Source organism: Lontra canadensis, unplaced genomic scaffold (genome assembly GCF_010015895.1).
Source record: "Lontra canadensis isolate GAN:19392208 unplaced genomic scaffold, GSC_riverotter_1.0 scaffold73, whole genome shotgun sequence".
In the NCBI taxonomy this organism is placed as follows: domain Eukaryota; kingdom Metazoa; phylum Chordata; class Mammalia; order Carnivora; family Mustelidae; genus Lontra; species Lontra canadensis.
In genome coordinates this window covers 1210534-1227367 of record NW_022631067.1, presented here as the reverse complement: position 1 = coordinate 1227367, position 16834 = coordinate 1210534, and the positions used below count along the sequence as shown (strand labels likewise).

The following is a 16834-nucleotide window of genomic DNA, read 5'->3' as shown; positions in this document are numbered from 1 at the left end:
CAGCTCCAGAATGGTGGCCACTCCCAGGGCAGGAAGAAGGAAGGTGGCGGGTAGAGACACCCACTGTCTTTGCCTGGAGAAGCCAAGTGCTTCTCAGAGCCCGTCACACGCCCTGCCCAGCTGCGGAGCCCACATGGCCCTGGGGCCCATTTCAGGGTCTGGGTTGTGGGGAGGAGGAGGAAGGTGAGGCTGTGGGGGACGAAGGCCCCAGAGCTACACGAGAGCATCGCCCCATGCCTGCCGGCAGAGTCTCTGTCTCCAGTGACACTTGAGGTCTTCTTCCCCGGAAGTCAAGTCTCGCCCATGACCCAGAGCCAGGGTGGACAGCCATGTGCTTTGCCCTGACCTCAGGGCTCCCAGGATGGTGCACTTGCCCACTGAACCAGGGAAGTCTGGACAAACCAGGGCAAGGTGGTCCTCCTACGGGGGGGCTCGTCTCGGTGCGTGGACCAGCTGGTCAGGGCGCCCATCGGCCTGCAGAGATGGGGCGACTGGCCACTGCCCCCTTCTCCTTTGCATTTAGCTTTGATGGTCCCCAACGGTGCTAAGTGCTTTCCGCGTACACTGCTCTGTGTGAACCTCCTTGCTGAGGAGATAAACACAGACCCATGCTGCAGAAGAGAAAACGGTCCGGGAGAAAGCTGATTGGAACACGGTCCAGTGAAAGCAGAGAGAGACAGGTCCCCTCTGTTGGACAAAGTCCGGTGCTCTTTTGTTAAAAGCTTCCTGGGAGAGGTCAGGAAGGCTCAAGGGAGAAAGCAATGCTGCGTCCTACAGAAATCAGGAAGGATGCGTGCTCACACGGGGACGGCCCGGGGAGAGTCTCAGAGGGGACGGAATGCCCGGGGGAGCGAGAAGTAGGACTGCACCCGGGGCCAGGCTTCTAGCATGGTGCGTTTGGGGGGCCCTGTTTATTTACCAGGGTATCTGGGGGGTCTCGGGTTTCAGAAACTGCTGAAGGCAGTGGTCTCCCACCCAGACAAGGTTCTGCAGAAAGCCAAACCCGTGTGCACGGTGCTCCTTGAGTCCCTGTTTCCAGTCCCGGCTTCACAGGAGCCCTTAGGTCCGTGTAGAGCAAAAGTGTATTGTCCCGTACCGCTGGCTTTAACATGACTTTGTGTGCTTTTCCCAAGATGAAATTCTAGTCCAAGAGATGTTGGACCCAAATAAATCATCAATGGCTGGAAAGCAAAGGACACCATCAACATTACCAACAAAACCGTTCACGGAAAAAAGCAAGTATACATTTTTTTGAACCTATAACTGCGTATATTCCTGGGTTCGTGGGGGTAAAGGCACGATCCCATCATTCCGCGTTCTTGAAGGCCAGCTACTTCTGGGGCAAAAGCAAATGAAAATGAGAAAGACACAGTTGTCCCAAACCATTTCTAGAACCTTCCTGAGACTGAGAGGCCTGGGCTGGCAGAGACGAGATCCCCCTATGTTGGGGTGGTCTCTGGGGTGCACACGCGAGCAAGGTCTCGTGCTCGGGCTGCGAATGGGGTCCAGCCGCCGCGGGCTCCCGGGGCGCAGGGAAACAGGAGCTCCCACCCGTCGGCACACGGACGCAGACCGAAGCCTGCTGAGAGGGTGGGCGGCGAGCCTGACCCCGTTCCACGGGGGATGAAACTAGGGTCTAAAGCACCAACCCAGGGCCGCCCGGCGGGTAGTGAGCCAAGATAAAGAACGTGCTCTTCCCAAGGGCAGCTTCGCGGTGTCCGGAAGGCACCTAGACCCGAGAACCAGCTCGCTGAGAACCAAGGCGAGTGTCGGGGCGCCACCGGCCGGGGGCGGAGCCGGTATCCGAATCCACGCGCTGTGCACGAACTACATTCAGCAGCAGGAGAGGTCAGCCCTGCCTTGAAGTCGTGCCTCGATGTAAACCCCAGTTCCCAGCACGGCGTCGCCCGACACCGCCGAGGCCCCCGGCTGAGGGCAAGGCGGTCAGACGAGGCCAGACTCCCTCACGTGCGAACTTGCCGCCGCACGTTTTCAGTAGAACCTGACCAGGCCTCCGGCAGTCCCTGCGCCTCAGTGTGGACCGGAACGCCTGTAGGCGCGCAAGCAAAACTCGTTTCCTTCCTTCTTCCGTGTTCTTCCTTGCAGATCCCATCCTAGACGAGAATTTCCAAGTTGGTGCTCCTCAGAGTTACCATGGACTGTCCGATAACCCACAGTTGTCTCTTGGCAGTGAAGACAAAATTTTCAATAATGGTAAATGCAACCCCATAACCCCTGCTTGCATCGAGAACCCAGTGGGAGGACGGAGGAGCCAGGCAGAGGCCGATGGGGATAGCCCCGTCATGGAGGGTGACAGTGTGGCCAGAGAGGGAGGCTGCTCTACGCCTGCCCACCCCGGCGGGCAGAATTCCCTTCTCTGTCCAGTCCCCACCCCTGCCCGTGGCCCTGGCCCTGGCAAAGCAGGGCCTGGGGGAGGAAGACAGGAATGTCCCCGCAGGCAGGTGGCCGTCTGCAGGAAGGGCTGCCACACTTCCCGCCCCTCCCATTTCAGCTAGGTCAGTGTCCCTCCTGGGCACGGTGGGTGGGGAGAGCCAGTGCCTCCCCCCAGCCAGGGAGGCCCCCAGGAGTGGGGGAGAGCGTCCCTCCAACAGCCGAGGTGGCTGACATGAATTCCAGTCTGCCAAGGCTCCGATGGGTGCCACGGGATGACAGATCTTTCCTTTACCCTAAAGATGGCACAGAGGAAAGGTCGCCTGCGTAGGTCACAGGACGCCTGCTCTGCGGGACGTGGTGCTGGGCCCCGAGGCAGGACCTTGTCGAATGGCGTCTCTCAGCTCCTTTCACTCTCCTGTGTTTATTTATAGGGACTGCTGCCCTGAGGAAGGGCTAGTCCCATATTTACTCACTCGTCCCGTGCTCCTTCCTCATCCGCTCATCCACATGTGCTCTGGGGGCTCTGCCCACTTGCCACTTGTGTCCCGTGGCCGCGCCCTCCTCTTGAACACGTCCCTCCTTTCTGGCCCCTTGAGGTGTTCTCGGCCTCTAGCCCTTTCCCTGCCCCAGCTCTGGAGTCTGATCTCCTTTCCCAGAGAACAGAACATAGAAACGAAGACATGGGAGCCAGGCAGACGGGGAGGAGGCCATCGCTGCCAGGCCCCCTCTGCAGGCAGGGCCAGGAAATAAGTGACCACACGGAGACACGCGGACACGCAGACACACACGCGTGCACACACACAGATGCACACAGAGGCACACACACCCAAACACACAGGCATATGCACACGGGGACGCGCGCCCACACACACACACATACACACACACACACACACACACACAGTTACACTGAACTGTCGCCCTCCTCCTTTCAAGCCAATGCCCTGATCCCACCCAGTATCTCAGGGTTCCTCCAGGTCTCCTTCCTACTCCTTTGTCACTTTCTGTTAAAAATACGGCTCCCATTTTCCACAACAATTGAAGCCCTGGCTCCATCCTGGAGGCTTAGACTCTGCTACCCGCAGCCGGGAAAAGTCAGATCCGCTGACAGGAGAACGGTGCTTGTGAGTTCTTTGTCACTAGCCGAATGCAGTTTCAAGGTCACCTAGACTGGGTCTTTCCTCCTGCCCGTTCTCTGTGCCTCTGGCTGAGCTCACTGCGACTACTGGCATCATTTTTTGGTCTCCTCATGCTGTTGATTTTTGATATTTGTATTTGAATATGTGAAACTTAGCGTGGTTTTTAAAAGTCATCACAATAGAAAAAGGTACATACCGGAAGCTACAAGTTGCCCACCACAGTGTGCATCCCCAGGAGACCAACCCCGCAAGTCCCAAAGTCCCTTTGGCAGAAATGAGGAGCTAACCATGCCCTCCTGTCCTCCTCCCTCGTTAGATGAAGGTGCTCACCGCAAATTTCCAGCCTCTGCCCTGTTCCCTGCACTCTGCTCGCTGAGAGTCACTCCGCACCCGTCTCAGCAATGGTGTCTGGTCTTGTAGCCCCTTTGTACTCCCAGTACATGTGGACCATGGCTCCCGCCCTCGTGCAGTCCTTCTACGTGCTTCCATGTGTTGTTTCCACAGTTACACACGAAGTTTCCAGGAATATCCTGGGGCACATGTGTTTGCGTGTCGTCGGGGACGTAAATTCTCATAACTGGGAGGCTGGGGCAGCAAACGAGTGAATATGGCTTCCTAACAGATGACATCAGACTCGATGACTGAGTGATAACTTTCCAGACCACATTTTTAGATTAAGCTTGAAAATGATATTGGCATTTCCACTTAAAGTATTAAAATAAAGTATGGGTCCAAGTGTTCATAAGCATGTAACCAAAACAATGTCCACCTGTTTTTTCCATGTTCATCATCAAAGAACCCAGCATTGATGAGAGTTTTCAGATCGGTGGTCCTGAGGGTTTTGGCGAGTCCCAGTTTTCTGGCGGTAAGCACAGACTTTGCAAGGACAGTAACGGTGACTTGGGAACAACCCTGCCTGTGTGCCGGGGACACTTGGGATAGGCCCGTCATCTGCCTGGTGGGTGATGACTGAGAATGTTCAGTTCATCATTGCTTCTATAGAGTTTTCCAAATATACTGTATTATCATGTACAAATAGAATTTTCTTCTTCTTTACCAATGTTTAGGAATCTCATTGGTTTCTCTTATCTAATTGCATTGGCTCATATTTCAAAGATAGTGGTCACAAGTATCAGAGTTAGTGCGTTTCCGTGCCTTGTTCACGATCTTAGCTAAAATACCCCTAGTATTTAGCCAATAAATAAGTTTCTGGCCCTAGAACAAAGGCATGCATATTTTAACATCTAAAGAAAGTATCCATCCATTTTTTAATATTTTGTCACACTCTTTTCCATTCTTTGGCAATATTCAATGTTTTTTTCTTTAGGCCTATTAACGTGAATGATGTATGAATGGATTTTCCAATATTGAACCAACCTTGCGTTCCTAGAATAAACCTCACTTGTTCATGTTGATTATTTTGGATTCTGTTTGTCAATGTTTTATTTAGTATTTTTGAGCCCCAATACAGCTCGTAAATAGTATTAGTCTGCAGTTGTTTGTCCTATCTTTATCAGGTTGAAATGTCAATGTTAGACCTGCTTCACAATAAAGAATTTAAGTGTTTTTCCTCCCTGTTGGAATCTCTTTGGAGATTTAGAGCATTGAAACCAGATGGTCTTTTCAGATTTTTTAGAAATGCCCTGTGAAACCATCTCCTTCTGGTGTTTTTTCTCAGGTAGTTCCTTAGTAACTTTTTCTGTTTCTTCCAGGAGAAGTGATTTTAGCAAACTCTTATTTCCCTAGAGAATGACCCGTTTCTTCTGTGTTCCTCGAACATATTTGCATGGACATATCTAAATCATCTCATTATCTTAAAGGTATCACTTTTTCCCACTGCAATTCCCCCTTGTCATTTCTAATTTTATAAATATATGCTCTTCTTTTCCTTCCTAACTGGTCAACAAGTAGCTTGTCTATTAATTTTTTCCCAAATTCTAGGGTATTGACATATTAACTAACTTCACTGTATTTCCAGTCTGCTCTTCATTAATTTCTGCCTTTGTCATTAATATTTTCTTTATGCCTTTTTTTATAGTGCCCTTTGTTGCCTCTCTTCCAGTTTTAGAGCTGAGTAATTCATTTATTTCATTTTACCAACCAGTGGTTGGTACTCTGCTCCTTTAAACATAACCCGTAGATTCTCATACACAGTGTTTTAATTATCATTATTTCCCAGAAGTTCTACGCATTTTAGTTTTTAATTCCTTTTTACCCAAAAGTTGTCTATGAAATGTTTTCCAATTCAGGTGGTAGGACCTTTTCTCTTTATTTCTGTTAATAATTTCTGGTTTTTATAATACTGTGACCAGAAAGTGTTTTTAGTAGTTCTGCTTTGTGTCTGACATGTGTTTTCTTTGCAAGCTGATGTATTATCAGTTTTTGCGAATACTATGCAAACACTTGAGAAAGTGTGTCCTCTGCGGCCGGGCTGGGAAGGGTGCTTGCTGCGTATTTATACCGTCTGCTTATCGATGATGCTCTTCGAGCCCCTCTCTGCTTCCCCATCGTTTTCTTTCCCAATTCTTTTCCCAGGATGGTGTGCAAATTCCCCCACTGTAAATGTGTTTGTGTGTGTGTCCTTGCATTTCCTGTAGTTTTTGCCGCACAAGCACGATTCCTGTGACGTATGGTGTGTGGCTTGTCAGGAGCACCATCTCTCCCTTGTGAACTCCAGCTTTCTGTGTGGGAAAGAGCCCGCCTTTGTCCTGTTTAATGCTTTGGGGCTTGCATTTTACTTTCTCTGCTATAAGGATCACCACGATCTGCTTTCTTAATATTTCAGTTTACCTCCTGTGTCTTTGTTCATTTCTTCATTTTTAAACAACTAAGCCGTATCCCTGTAGGTCTACAATATAGAAGCAGATCTTTCGTGAGCCCTTTTAAGTCAAAGGAAGCCGCATCGTGAAGTCCGAAGCCTCCCTCCAGGGAAAGGTTCGAGAAAACAGTCTGAGCCTCCATCATCTCTCTGCTTCCCCTCACCTCCTGCTCCAACCTGAGCCAGACCTTCTGTTATTTTAGTGAAAGTTTAACAGAAGCGTTAGGGCAGCTCCCAATTCCGCTGGGCTCCTAGAAACCAAGGGGAAGTTGTAAGGCGGACCTGGGAGCCTTGGATTCCTGAGGGAAGCGAGGCTGCTTTGCTTCCATGCCCTGCCCCACCCCCGTCACAGGAGTCCTTTGGGACCCCCACCCCGGTGCACCGTGGCCTCCTGAGGGGGGATGCTGTGTCCTCCTCGCGAGCCCACACTTTGTACGGAGCAGCTGTCTGTGTGTTCTGGGTGGATTAATGAAGCATCACAGCTGAAGGGGAACCCAAAACCTTGGGGTTCATTTGAGCGCAAGCCCAGCAAAGACGCCACCATGGAAATGTGTGGAGAAAATGTCGATTCATGAACACCAAGAAAAGGCAAGATTCCATAATGTTCTGACAACTTTACAAGCAACTGAAAGGCAGCGCAACGGGTCACTATGGGCTGCACGGGGTGCCCAGTTCTGGGGCCACAGACGAGCCTCCAAGGACCCGACCTGAGGTGCTCCCGGGGTCGGTGGGGAAACGGGCCAGGAAGACGGCGTGCCCGGGGGGTGCAGGTGGCCTCAGGGGAAGCCAGCTGGAAAAGCAGGGGAGCAAAAGAGCAGCTTGTGGAAGGCGAGCCACAGAGACAAGATCTGGCAGAGCGGAAAGACGAGACAAGGAAATGGGGACATCTGGAGAGTCAAATGGGTCCCCTTCTTGGGCATCGGTGCCACCTTCCCCAACGAAGAGGCACCCTCCGGCAGGTGGTTTCTAAACGGCTGCCACCAACGGGGCCGCGAAATCGGCTCCCGGGGTCAGGGTCGGCACCAGCATTTAAAACACAAGGATAGGATGAAATCAGAGAGCCCATGCGGGTGACACTTCCGGTTCTCAAGACAGAGTCCTGGGCTGTCACACGATGCCCTCCCTACCGCCGAAGGCAAGCCTGGGTCCCCCTCTGCAAACCTCAGGGGCCGGATGGTTCAGGCGCATCCCCGACCCGGGCTCAGTGCTTGTGTGGAGCGGAGAAGAACGCAGGAACGGATTGTCCCTCTGTCCTGGGGGCACGAGTCCTGGACAAAGGTCAGCGATGGCTCCCTTCCTCGCTCTCCCAGCAACTGGTGGTTTCCCCGAGGTCTTTGGGCTTCCCTCCCCGACCTCTGCCTTGTTGTCACATGGCCTCCTCCCCGTGCACATGTCTCTGTGCCAGTAATGACACCTGTCATGTGGCATTAGGGCCACCCTGCTCCCAATGTGACGGCCTCTAACTGGTCACACCTGCAACAACCCTGTTTCCAAATGAGACCAATACAAGGACTGCAGGGCGACCCACGACCTCACCTGGCAGCAGACACGCTCAAGCCCCCGCCTGGGAACCAGGCCACGGGGCTTCCCCGGTGAACGCGGACGGCATTAAAGAAGAAGTAAATACTTTGCCATTTTAACTTAACTAAGAAATAGTGCGAGGCTCAGAGGAGCCCGGTCTTCTTTGCCGCACGGTTTCCCGTCATGGTCGTCCAGGCCCGATCTCCCAGCACCGGCCAGGGACGGGAGGGGAACGGGGGTCCCACGACAGCGGTAGAGGCGAGTCCCCAGAAGGTTGCTTCTGAGCCTTCAGTGTCCGGAGCCCCTTAGAAGCTCAAACCCACCATGGGAGCTTCTCTGTGAAGAGACTGTGGTCCGGCAGGAAGGGACCTTCCAGACTCTTCCCACCCCTGAGCCAGGACTGCATGGCATGCAGTTTTGTGCAGCGTCTGTAATGCCAAGAGCATTCGGAGTCTCACTCGGGGGCTGAACCCGTGTCTTCGCCCTGAGCTTCGTTGTTCTGGACGGGGAATCACGAGGACGTTTGGCCAGCGTGAAGTTGCCTGTAACCGTAGCGACGCCACCTCCACGGCCCTTCAGCTCCTTGACGTAGGAACGAGGGCCCTGCAAGCCCAGGGTCCCCATGGCGTCTCCGTGGCTTCCCCCAGGCCACATGTGGGTTTAGCACCAAGGGGGACAGGTGGGTGACTTGTGGGCGGCCTGATACCATCGTGTGTGGATCTTAAGCTCCCGGGCGGGCGGCGATACACAGACCGCCAGCGTGGAAAGCCACGCTCACGCCCTTCCCCGATCCGGAGAAGTGGATTTTGCGGCCAGTGAGAAAGTGGCCATCGGACAACAACTCCACCAGAACTCAGACCCTCCACCTGCAGCCCGCAACACCCATGCTGCCCCCCGAGGCCCAGAGCGCCTGGGAGGCCCACGACAGGCAGGCCCCAGGTGCTACACAGGCCACAGCTGCTGCATCCAGCAGGCACTCAGCCGAGTCGCCGCTGAACACAGCAGCCAGCCGACCCACCTCCTCCCAGAAGCCACGCGAACCCAGCCCCCTCCACAGAGCGAGCCGGTGTGGGAAGACGCGGCCGTGGTCACTAGACGCCGGCGAGGCAGGGGCGGGAGCACAGATCCATGTGCAGACACGCGCCTCGTCTGGGAGGGAGAGCTTCCGGTCTCAGACGACCTTCTGACCTGAGAAACTGCTGCTTCCCATGAGTAACTTCGATTCTTCCTCAGGAGGACCTGGAGGGACCCGCAGGGCTTCTGCACGTCGTCTCCTTGAGGCTTGCTTGCCCCCTCCCTGCGGCACTCACCCTAATCCCCCCACATGCGTCTGTGGAAGGGGACAGACCGTGGCCACACCGGGTGTTGTGACACCCACTGGACCGTGAGCCCCTCCAGGAAGCCTCGTTTCCGGTGTCCCCGTGGGCCTTGGATCCGGCTCATGAAGACTAACTGTCCATGACCGTGATGAGCATTGCGGGGACGGTGATGCTCTCGCCACGTGCCCAGCACTATCACGTCTGAATCACGCCATCAGCCTCACTGCAGCCCCGCGTCAGGCCTATTTCACAGATGGAGGCTGTGAGGCCTGGAGACACAGGCTCTCGCCCTAGTGGGCCCTGGGGTGTCGGCCACGGGACTTGCTCCGGACCCCGGATGGGAGTGAATCCTGTGTCCAGGACAGCTAGAGAAGCCTGGGTTTCCCACAGTCGCCCAGAGCCGTCCAGACCAGCTCTGCTGACTAGTTCTTGCTTTTTCCAAGTCTGTGGGCGGCCCAGCACCCCTGCCTCCGCCCTTCCTGTCTTTCGCTTGGCAGATCCCACCTGCTCTGTCAATGGGCTGGAAACGTTGCCAGGGAGAACAATGAGGTGGTGATTTCCCTTTCAGGTGCTCGCTGCAGGAAGTGATTTCCATCTAAGAAGCCAGCAGGGAACACTTCCTGCCTCCCTGGGGGGCCCTGGGGTGGGGACTAGGAGCCCCGGAGCCCCGCAGAGCTTGGCTCCCCCCGCAGGCATGGCCCTCCCCAGCCTTTGTGTGCCGATTTATCTAGAACTTTCTCCCGTCCTGTGGAAACCCATCTCCACCCAAGAGCGTCAGGTAGTCCATTTTCCTGATGTCCTCTTCCCTTCAGCACTGACTTAAGTACAAAGTGGGTTTTGCTTGTCCATCGTCGGAGACCCCCAGAGCTGGCAATGATTCATCTGAACCAGGCTAGAAGTCAACCCATATTGTCTGTAGACAAATGGTCACCTTGGAAAACAGTCATCGCCTTTGTCTCTGGCCAGCAGCGGTTTGGGGACCTGGGGGCTTCCAAATTAGACGGAAGGAGTAGTTGTAACACCTCCCTGAGGACTAATGGATTAGGCTGAGCCATTAGAAAGGACGGTGCAGGTCAAAAATGGTCCGACGCCAGGCCCTGGGACACTTTTAGGGGCCCCTGGGGCTCAGCGCAGCTGGGGTGCCCCTCTGGCTTCCCTCCTCTCCGCGCTCGGCCCTCAACCCAGGCTCCGCCGCTGGGAGCAGGAGCACTTCCCGCTCCTGTTGCCACAGGTGGGGGCTTCCCCCCCCGGAGGGGTTCCCTGAGCTCCAGCCTCTGTCCCAGACAGACACACGGACAGGCTCGCAGAGGGCTGGTCTTGAGTGCCTTTGTTCCACGTGCCGAGCGACCCACACGTTTTGGACTCCTTGTCCGTGGGGTACACTGAGCTCCACCACTGACTTCTCCAAAGACGTAAACGTATAGTCAACGTAACATCGTCCTCCGAGCCGTGCCTCGGGATTGTGAGGCAAAGAGGGTTTAGAGTAGGCTCCCAGGAATGAATCTCTAACGTGAAATTCTGGCCACCAGAGCAGGCACCTCTCGGAAACTCACTGGCTCTCCTTCCTGGGCTGGAAGGGGTCTCTCGGGCTGCTGAGTGGCAGGAGGCCACCGATCCTGTAACAGGACCTTTCTTTGATACGTGATCACTTTCCGCTTGATCTTAACCCAGGTTCTTACCGGTATCTGTCACCTTCCACTGGGAATCCAGCTAACCCTCCTGGCATCTTACTCGGCTGAAGGGGGATATGAATGGACAAGTTTCTGTGAGGCATGGGAACACAGGACACCATGCAGGGCAGAGGCTAGGATCCCGTAAGACACTGGCTCCCCCTCTTCTTGGCTGCGTGATCTCATAGAAGTGACCCCCCCTCTCTGAACTTACAGTTCATCATCCGTGAGCCAGGGTCACAGCCCCTTAAGTGGTGGGACGAGTCAGTTGGGTGACAAAGGGAAGGACTTAGGGCAGATCCTGATTCGTAAGACAGGTTAGGCATTCCCACTCGACCTCCTGAGCTTTGGTAAGATACAGGCCCCTCTGTGAAATCATCCTCGTTACAAACTCACACAACCATCACCACAAACGTGACACAGAAGACATACATCACCCCACAAGCCCATGCTCTCTACTCAGCATCTCCCACCACCTCCAGCCCTAGCAAACACTTCACTCGTGTCCTGTTCTGTCGTTTTCCCTTTTCCGGAACGTTAAATACCACGAACACTGTGTAGACTTCTGAGCCTGGTTTCCTCAGCCTGCACAACGCATTTGAGACTCGTGCACATCAGCCCATCGGTCTTCCGCTCCTTCCGTGGCTGAGCGCGGCTCCGTTGGTGGTCGCTGCCGGTTTACTCCTCAAGCACCTGCCGAACGACACCGAGCTTGTGTCCAGGTTCAGGAATCACAGTAAAGCCCCTGGAAACATTTGCATATAAGGTTTGGGGTGACTGTAAGTGTTCCTGTCATTCGGGTAAAAGGCCAGAGGTATGGCTGCCACGTTTTATTTCACAAGAAACTGCCAACAGGGTCTCGCGTTCCCGAATCAGAGAGTTGCCCTGGGTCACCCTGAGCACTGACAGTGGTGGTGATCTGCGCTTCCCCAGTGGTTCATACCATCGAGCACATTTTATGTGTTCATTTGCCGTCTGAATACCTTTTTTGGTCTGGTGTCTTTTCAGAATATTTTGCCCATTTTCATGAGTTTGTTTTCTTACTGTTGAGTTTGGAGAGGTATTTCCATATTCTGGATACGAGTCGCTTGTCAGACGCGTGACTGGGAAGATTGTCCCCCGGGATGGGGCTGGCTCCCCATTGCACAGCGGTGTCCTTCAGAGATCAGGGGTTCCTAATACTAGTCCAACTCAACTGATCACTTTTCATTTTTGGAATCAAATATAAGAAATCTTTGCCTACTTCGAAGTCGCAAACATTTTCTATGTTCTTTTCTAGAAATTTGGGAGCTGTAGGGCTTACATTTCGGGCTGTGATCCATTTTGAGTTAGTTTGTATATATGGTGTAAGGTCAGGATTATTTTGTTTGGTTCCATTTCTTGCATGACTGAAGTCCAGCTATTCCAGCACCACTGTTGAAGGAACCCCCTCCCTCTGTTGAACTGCCTTGGCACGGAGGTTGACAATCCGTTGATCTTGTACCTGTGGGCCGCTTTCTGGGGTCTGTTTGGTTCCACTGACCAGGGATCTGCTTTTCTTTAGATAACACATTATCTTGGTCACTAGATGTTGATACCAAAATCTGGAATCAGGTAGCGTGAATCCTCCCACTTTGTTCTGATTTTCAAAATCAAGTAGGTCCCTCTGGTCTCTTTGTCTTCTCATATAAGTTCTAAAGACAGTTAATTTCTGCAGAAAATTTTCTTGGGACTTTGGCTGGGATTGCCACAGATGTATAGATCAGTTTGACAGCACTGACTTTAGGACTGTATTCAGCCTTCCACTCTATGAAAGGTGCCATTCGGGGCACCTGGGTGGCTCAGTCGGTTAAGCATCTGACCTCAGCTCAGTTCATGATCTCACGGTCCTGGGCCAGAGCCCTGTGGTGGGTCCCCCACTTGGTGGGGAGTCGGCTTGCTCCCTCCTTCTGCCCCTCCTCCGGCTGGTTCTCTCTCTCTCAAATAGACGTGAATGATGCCATTCACTTAGGTCCCCTTCAGTTTCTCTCACCATGTTTTGTAGTGCACACCATAAAGACCTTGCATATATTTTATTAGATTTATACATAAATATTTCATATTCTTGATGTTATCATAAATGATACAGCTCTTTAAATTTGGGCTTCCAGTTATTCATTTCTCGTGTATAGAAATGTGGTTTTTTTCGTGAAAGACTGCACCCTGCCACTTTGCTCCCCTCACTCTTCAGTTCTGGAAGCTTCCCTGTGGATCCTCGGGGACTTACTACATAACGAATTCTATCATCTGCGAATGGATATTTCTTTCCTTTCCAATAGGTACACCTTTTATTCGTTTTTCTTGTCTTACTCCACTAGCTGCAGTAAAATGTTGAAGGAGAAGTGCAAATGGTAAGAATGGACGTTCTTGAACACTTAAGTGTATCCTGTGGGCATAGAGAAATTTTTCTGTAAAAAGATAGTAAATATTTTCGTCTTTAATTCCCAGTTGCACATACTTACCTCCGCCATTGTAGCCCAAAAGTAGCCAAAGACAATACATAAAGAATGGGTGTGGCTAAATCCCAATAAAACTGCATTTCCTGAAGCCAGTGCTGATCTGCATTCGGGCTGGAAGCCATAGCTCGTCGACCCCGATCTGCTGAAACGGTCCATCGGTTCTCTCTATTCTGGTCCTGTGGTGAATTACAAGTCTTGACTCTCTAGTGCTGAACTAGACCTGTATTTTCAAGATAAACCCATAAGACGTTTTCCTTTTTATGTATCTTGGATGCAATTTGCAAAAATTGAATGAAGAACTTTGGCGTCTCTGTTCATGAGTGATGTTGGGGTGTGGTTTTTTCTTCTCTAACGCTTTGGTCTAGTTTTGGTTTCAAGATAGCAACAGCCTCACAGAAGGAGTTGGGAAGTGTTCCCTTTCCTTCGACTCTCTGGATATGTCTATATGAAATGGACATTACCTCTACACAAGATGTTGGTAGAATTTACCAATGGAGACATGAGGGCCTGTATTTTCTCTGTGGAAAGGTTTTTTAAGTACACATTTTATTTCTCCTACAGAGAAAGGGTTAGTGAGCTCTGGTAGTTGGCATCTTTAGAGGAATTTGCTCATTTCATCTAAATAGCAGCACGACAGTCTCTTATTACCCTTTTTAATGTTTGCAGGAACTATAGTGATGTCAATTCTCTCATTCTTTATGTTAGTAATTTGTGCTCTTCTTTGTCCCTCATAATCTAATTAGTAGCTTATCAATTTTATTGATCTTCCCAGAGAACCAGGCTTTTGGTTTCATTTTTCTGTATTGTTTTTCTATTTTATATGATTGTCATGTCCTCTCTTAAGTTTATTATTTTTCTCTCTGTTTATTTTGAATTTTTTTCTCTCCTTTTTAAAATGACTGGTTAATGTAAATACTTAGGTCATAGATTTGAGGCTTTTCTTCTTTTTTTATTATGAATATTTGGTTCCCCTTAGCTCTACTTTAATCTCATCTTACAAATTTCAATATACTATGCTTTTACTTTCAGTCCATTCAAAATGCTTTATAACTCTCTTTTTAAATTTGTTCTTTGACCCACAGACCATTTAGAAATGTGCCGTTTCATTTTCAAATATTTGGAGTCTTTTCCAATACCTCTCTATTATTGATTTATGATTCAATCCCATTTTGGTTAGCAAACACATTTTATATGCCTTGGATATTTTTAATGCATTTTTAAAAACTTTCAATATGGCCCAGAATATATTGTACTTTAGCAAGTATTCCATGTGCACTTGAAAAGAATGTGTATACGTTGTTGATTTGTGGAGTGTTTTGTAAATGTCAATTAGATCAAGTCAGTGAGCCACCATGTTCAAGCATTCTACATCTTTATTGAACTTCTGTCTCCTTGTTTACTCAACTATTAAGAAAGAAGAATTGAGCTCTCTTTGCCACATCTACTGTGAGGATAAAGATCATTCTCAGCAATCAGACTGTCGACATTCCAGAAAATGTCGACATCACCCTGAAGGGATGCACAGTTATATGAAGGGCCCCAGAGGAACCCTGCGAAGGGACTTCAATCACATCAACGTAGAACTCAGTCTTCTTGGAAAGAAAAAGAAGAGGCTCCGAGTGGACAAATAGTGGGGGAATAGAAAAGAACTGGCTACGGTTCGCACCATCTGTAGTCATGTACAGAACATGATCAAGGGCGTTACACTGGGCTTCCAACACAAGATGAGGGCTGTGTATGTTCACTTCCCCATCAACGTTGTTATTCAGGAGAATGGTTCTCTTGTTGAAATTCGAAATTTCTTGGGTGAAAAATACATCCGCAGGGTTCAGATGAGGCCAGGTGTTGCTTGTTCTGTATCTCAAGCCCAAAAAGATGAGTTAATTCTTGAAGGAAATGACATTGAACTTGTATTGAACTCAGCTGCTTTGATTCAGCAAGCCACAACTGTTAAAAACAAGGATATCAATACACCATGGAAAAAAGTCTCTTCAATAAATGGTGCTGGGAAAACTGGACAGCTATATGTAGAAGAATGAAACTCGACCATTCTCTTACACCGTACACAAAGATAAACTCAAAATGGATAAAAGACCTCAACGTGAGACAGGAATCCATCAGAATCCTAGAGGAGAACATAGGCAGTAACCTCTTCGATATCAGCCACAGCAACTTCTTTCAAGATATGTCTCCAAAGGCAAAGGAAACAAAAGCGAAGATGAATTTTGGGACTTCATCAAGATCAAAAGCTTCTGCACAGCAAAGGAAACAGTCAACAAAACAAAGAGGCAACACACAGAATGGGAGAAGATATTTGCAAATGACAGTACAGACAAAAGGTTGATATCCAGAATCTATAAAGAACCCCTCAAACTCAACACACACAAAACAGACAGTCATATTAAAAAATGGGGAGAAGATATGAACAGACACTTCTCCAATGAAGACATACAAATGGCTAACAGACACATGAAAAAATGTTCATCATCATTAGCCATCAGGGAGATTCAAATTAAAGCCACATTGAGATACCACCTTACACCAGTTAGAATGGCCAAAATTAGCAAGACAGGAAACAACATGTGTTGGAGGGGATGTGGAGAAAGAGGAACCCTCTTACACTGTTGGTGGGAATGCAAGTTGGTGCAGCCACTTTGGAAAACAGTGTGGAGATTCCTCAAGAAGTTAAAAATAGAGCTTCCCTATGACCCTGCAATTGCACTACTGGGTATTTACCCCAAAGATACAGACGTAGTGAAAAGAAGGGCCATCTGTACCCCAATGTTTATAGCAGCAATGGCCACGGTCGCCAAACTGTGGAAAGAATCAAGATGCCCTTCCACGGACGAATGGGTAAGGAAGATGTGGTCCATATACACTATGGAGTATTATGCCTCCATCAGAAAGGATGAATACCCAACTTTTGTAGCAACATGGACGGGACTGGAAGAGATTATGCTGAGTGAAATAAGTCAAGCATAGAGAGTCAATCATCATATGGTTTCACTTATTTGTGGAGCATAACAAATAGCATGGAAGACAAGGAGAGATGGAGAGGGGAAGGGAGTTGAGGGAAATTGGAAGGGGAGGTGGACCATGAGAGACTATGGACTCTGAAAAACAATCTGAGGTTTTGAAGGGGCGGGGGGTGGGAGGTTGGGGGAACCAGGTGGTGGGTATTAGAGAGGGCACGGATTGCATGGAGCACTGGGTGTGGTGCAAAAACAATGAATACTGTTATGCTGAAAAGAAATTTAAAAAAAAAACAAGGATATCAGAAAATTTTTGGATGGTATCTACGTTTCTGAAAAAGGAACAGTTCAGCAGGCTGATGAATAAGATCTAAGTTGTCCATCTGCAGAAACAGTGAGAAGCCGGATGATTTTTGAGACTTATTTGTGATATTTTAAAGAGGCAATAGAAGCTATACTGATAAAAAAAGAAGAAGAAGAAGAAGAAGAAGAAGAAGAAGAAGAAGAAGAAGAAGAAGAAGAAG

At 50.1% G+C, this 16834-nt stretch overlaps 1 pseudogene; it reads left to right on the top strand.

The window, feature by feature from the left end:
• The first annotated feature begins 8494 nt into the window (after positions 1–8494).
• On the top strand, positions 8495–16710 carry LOC116881350 (annotated as a pseudogene).
• The last annotated feature ends 124 nt before the right edge of the window (positions 16711–16834 follow it).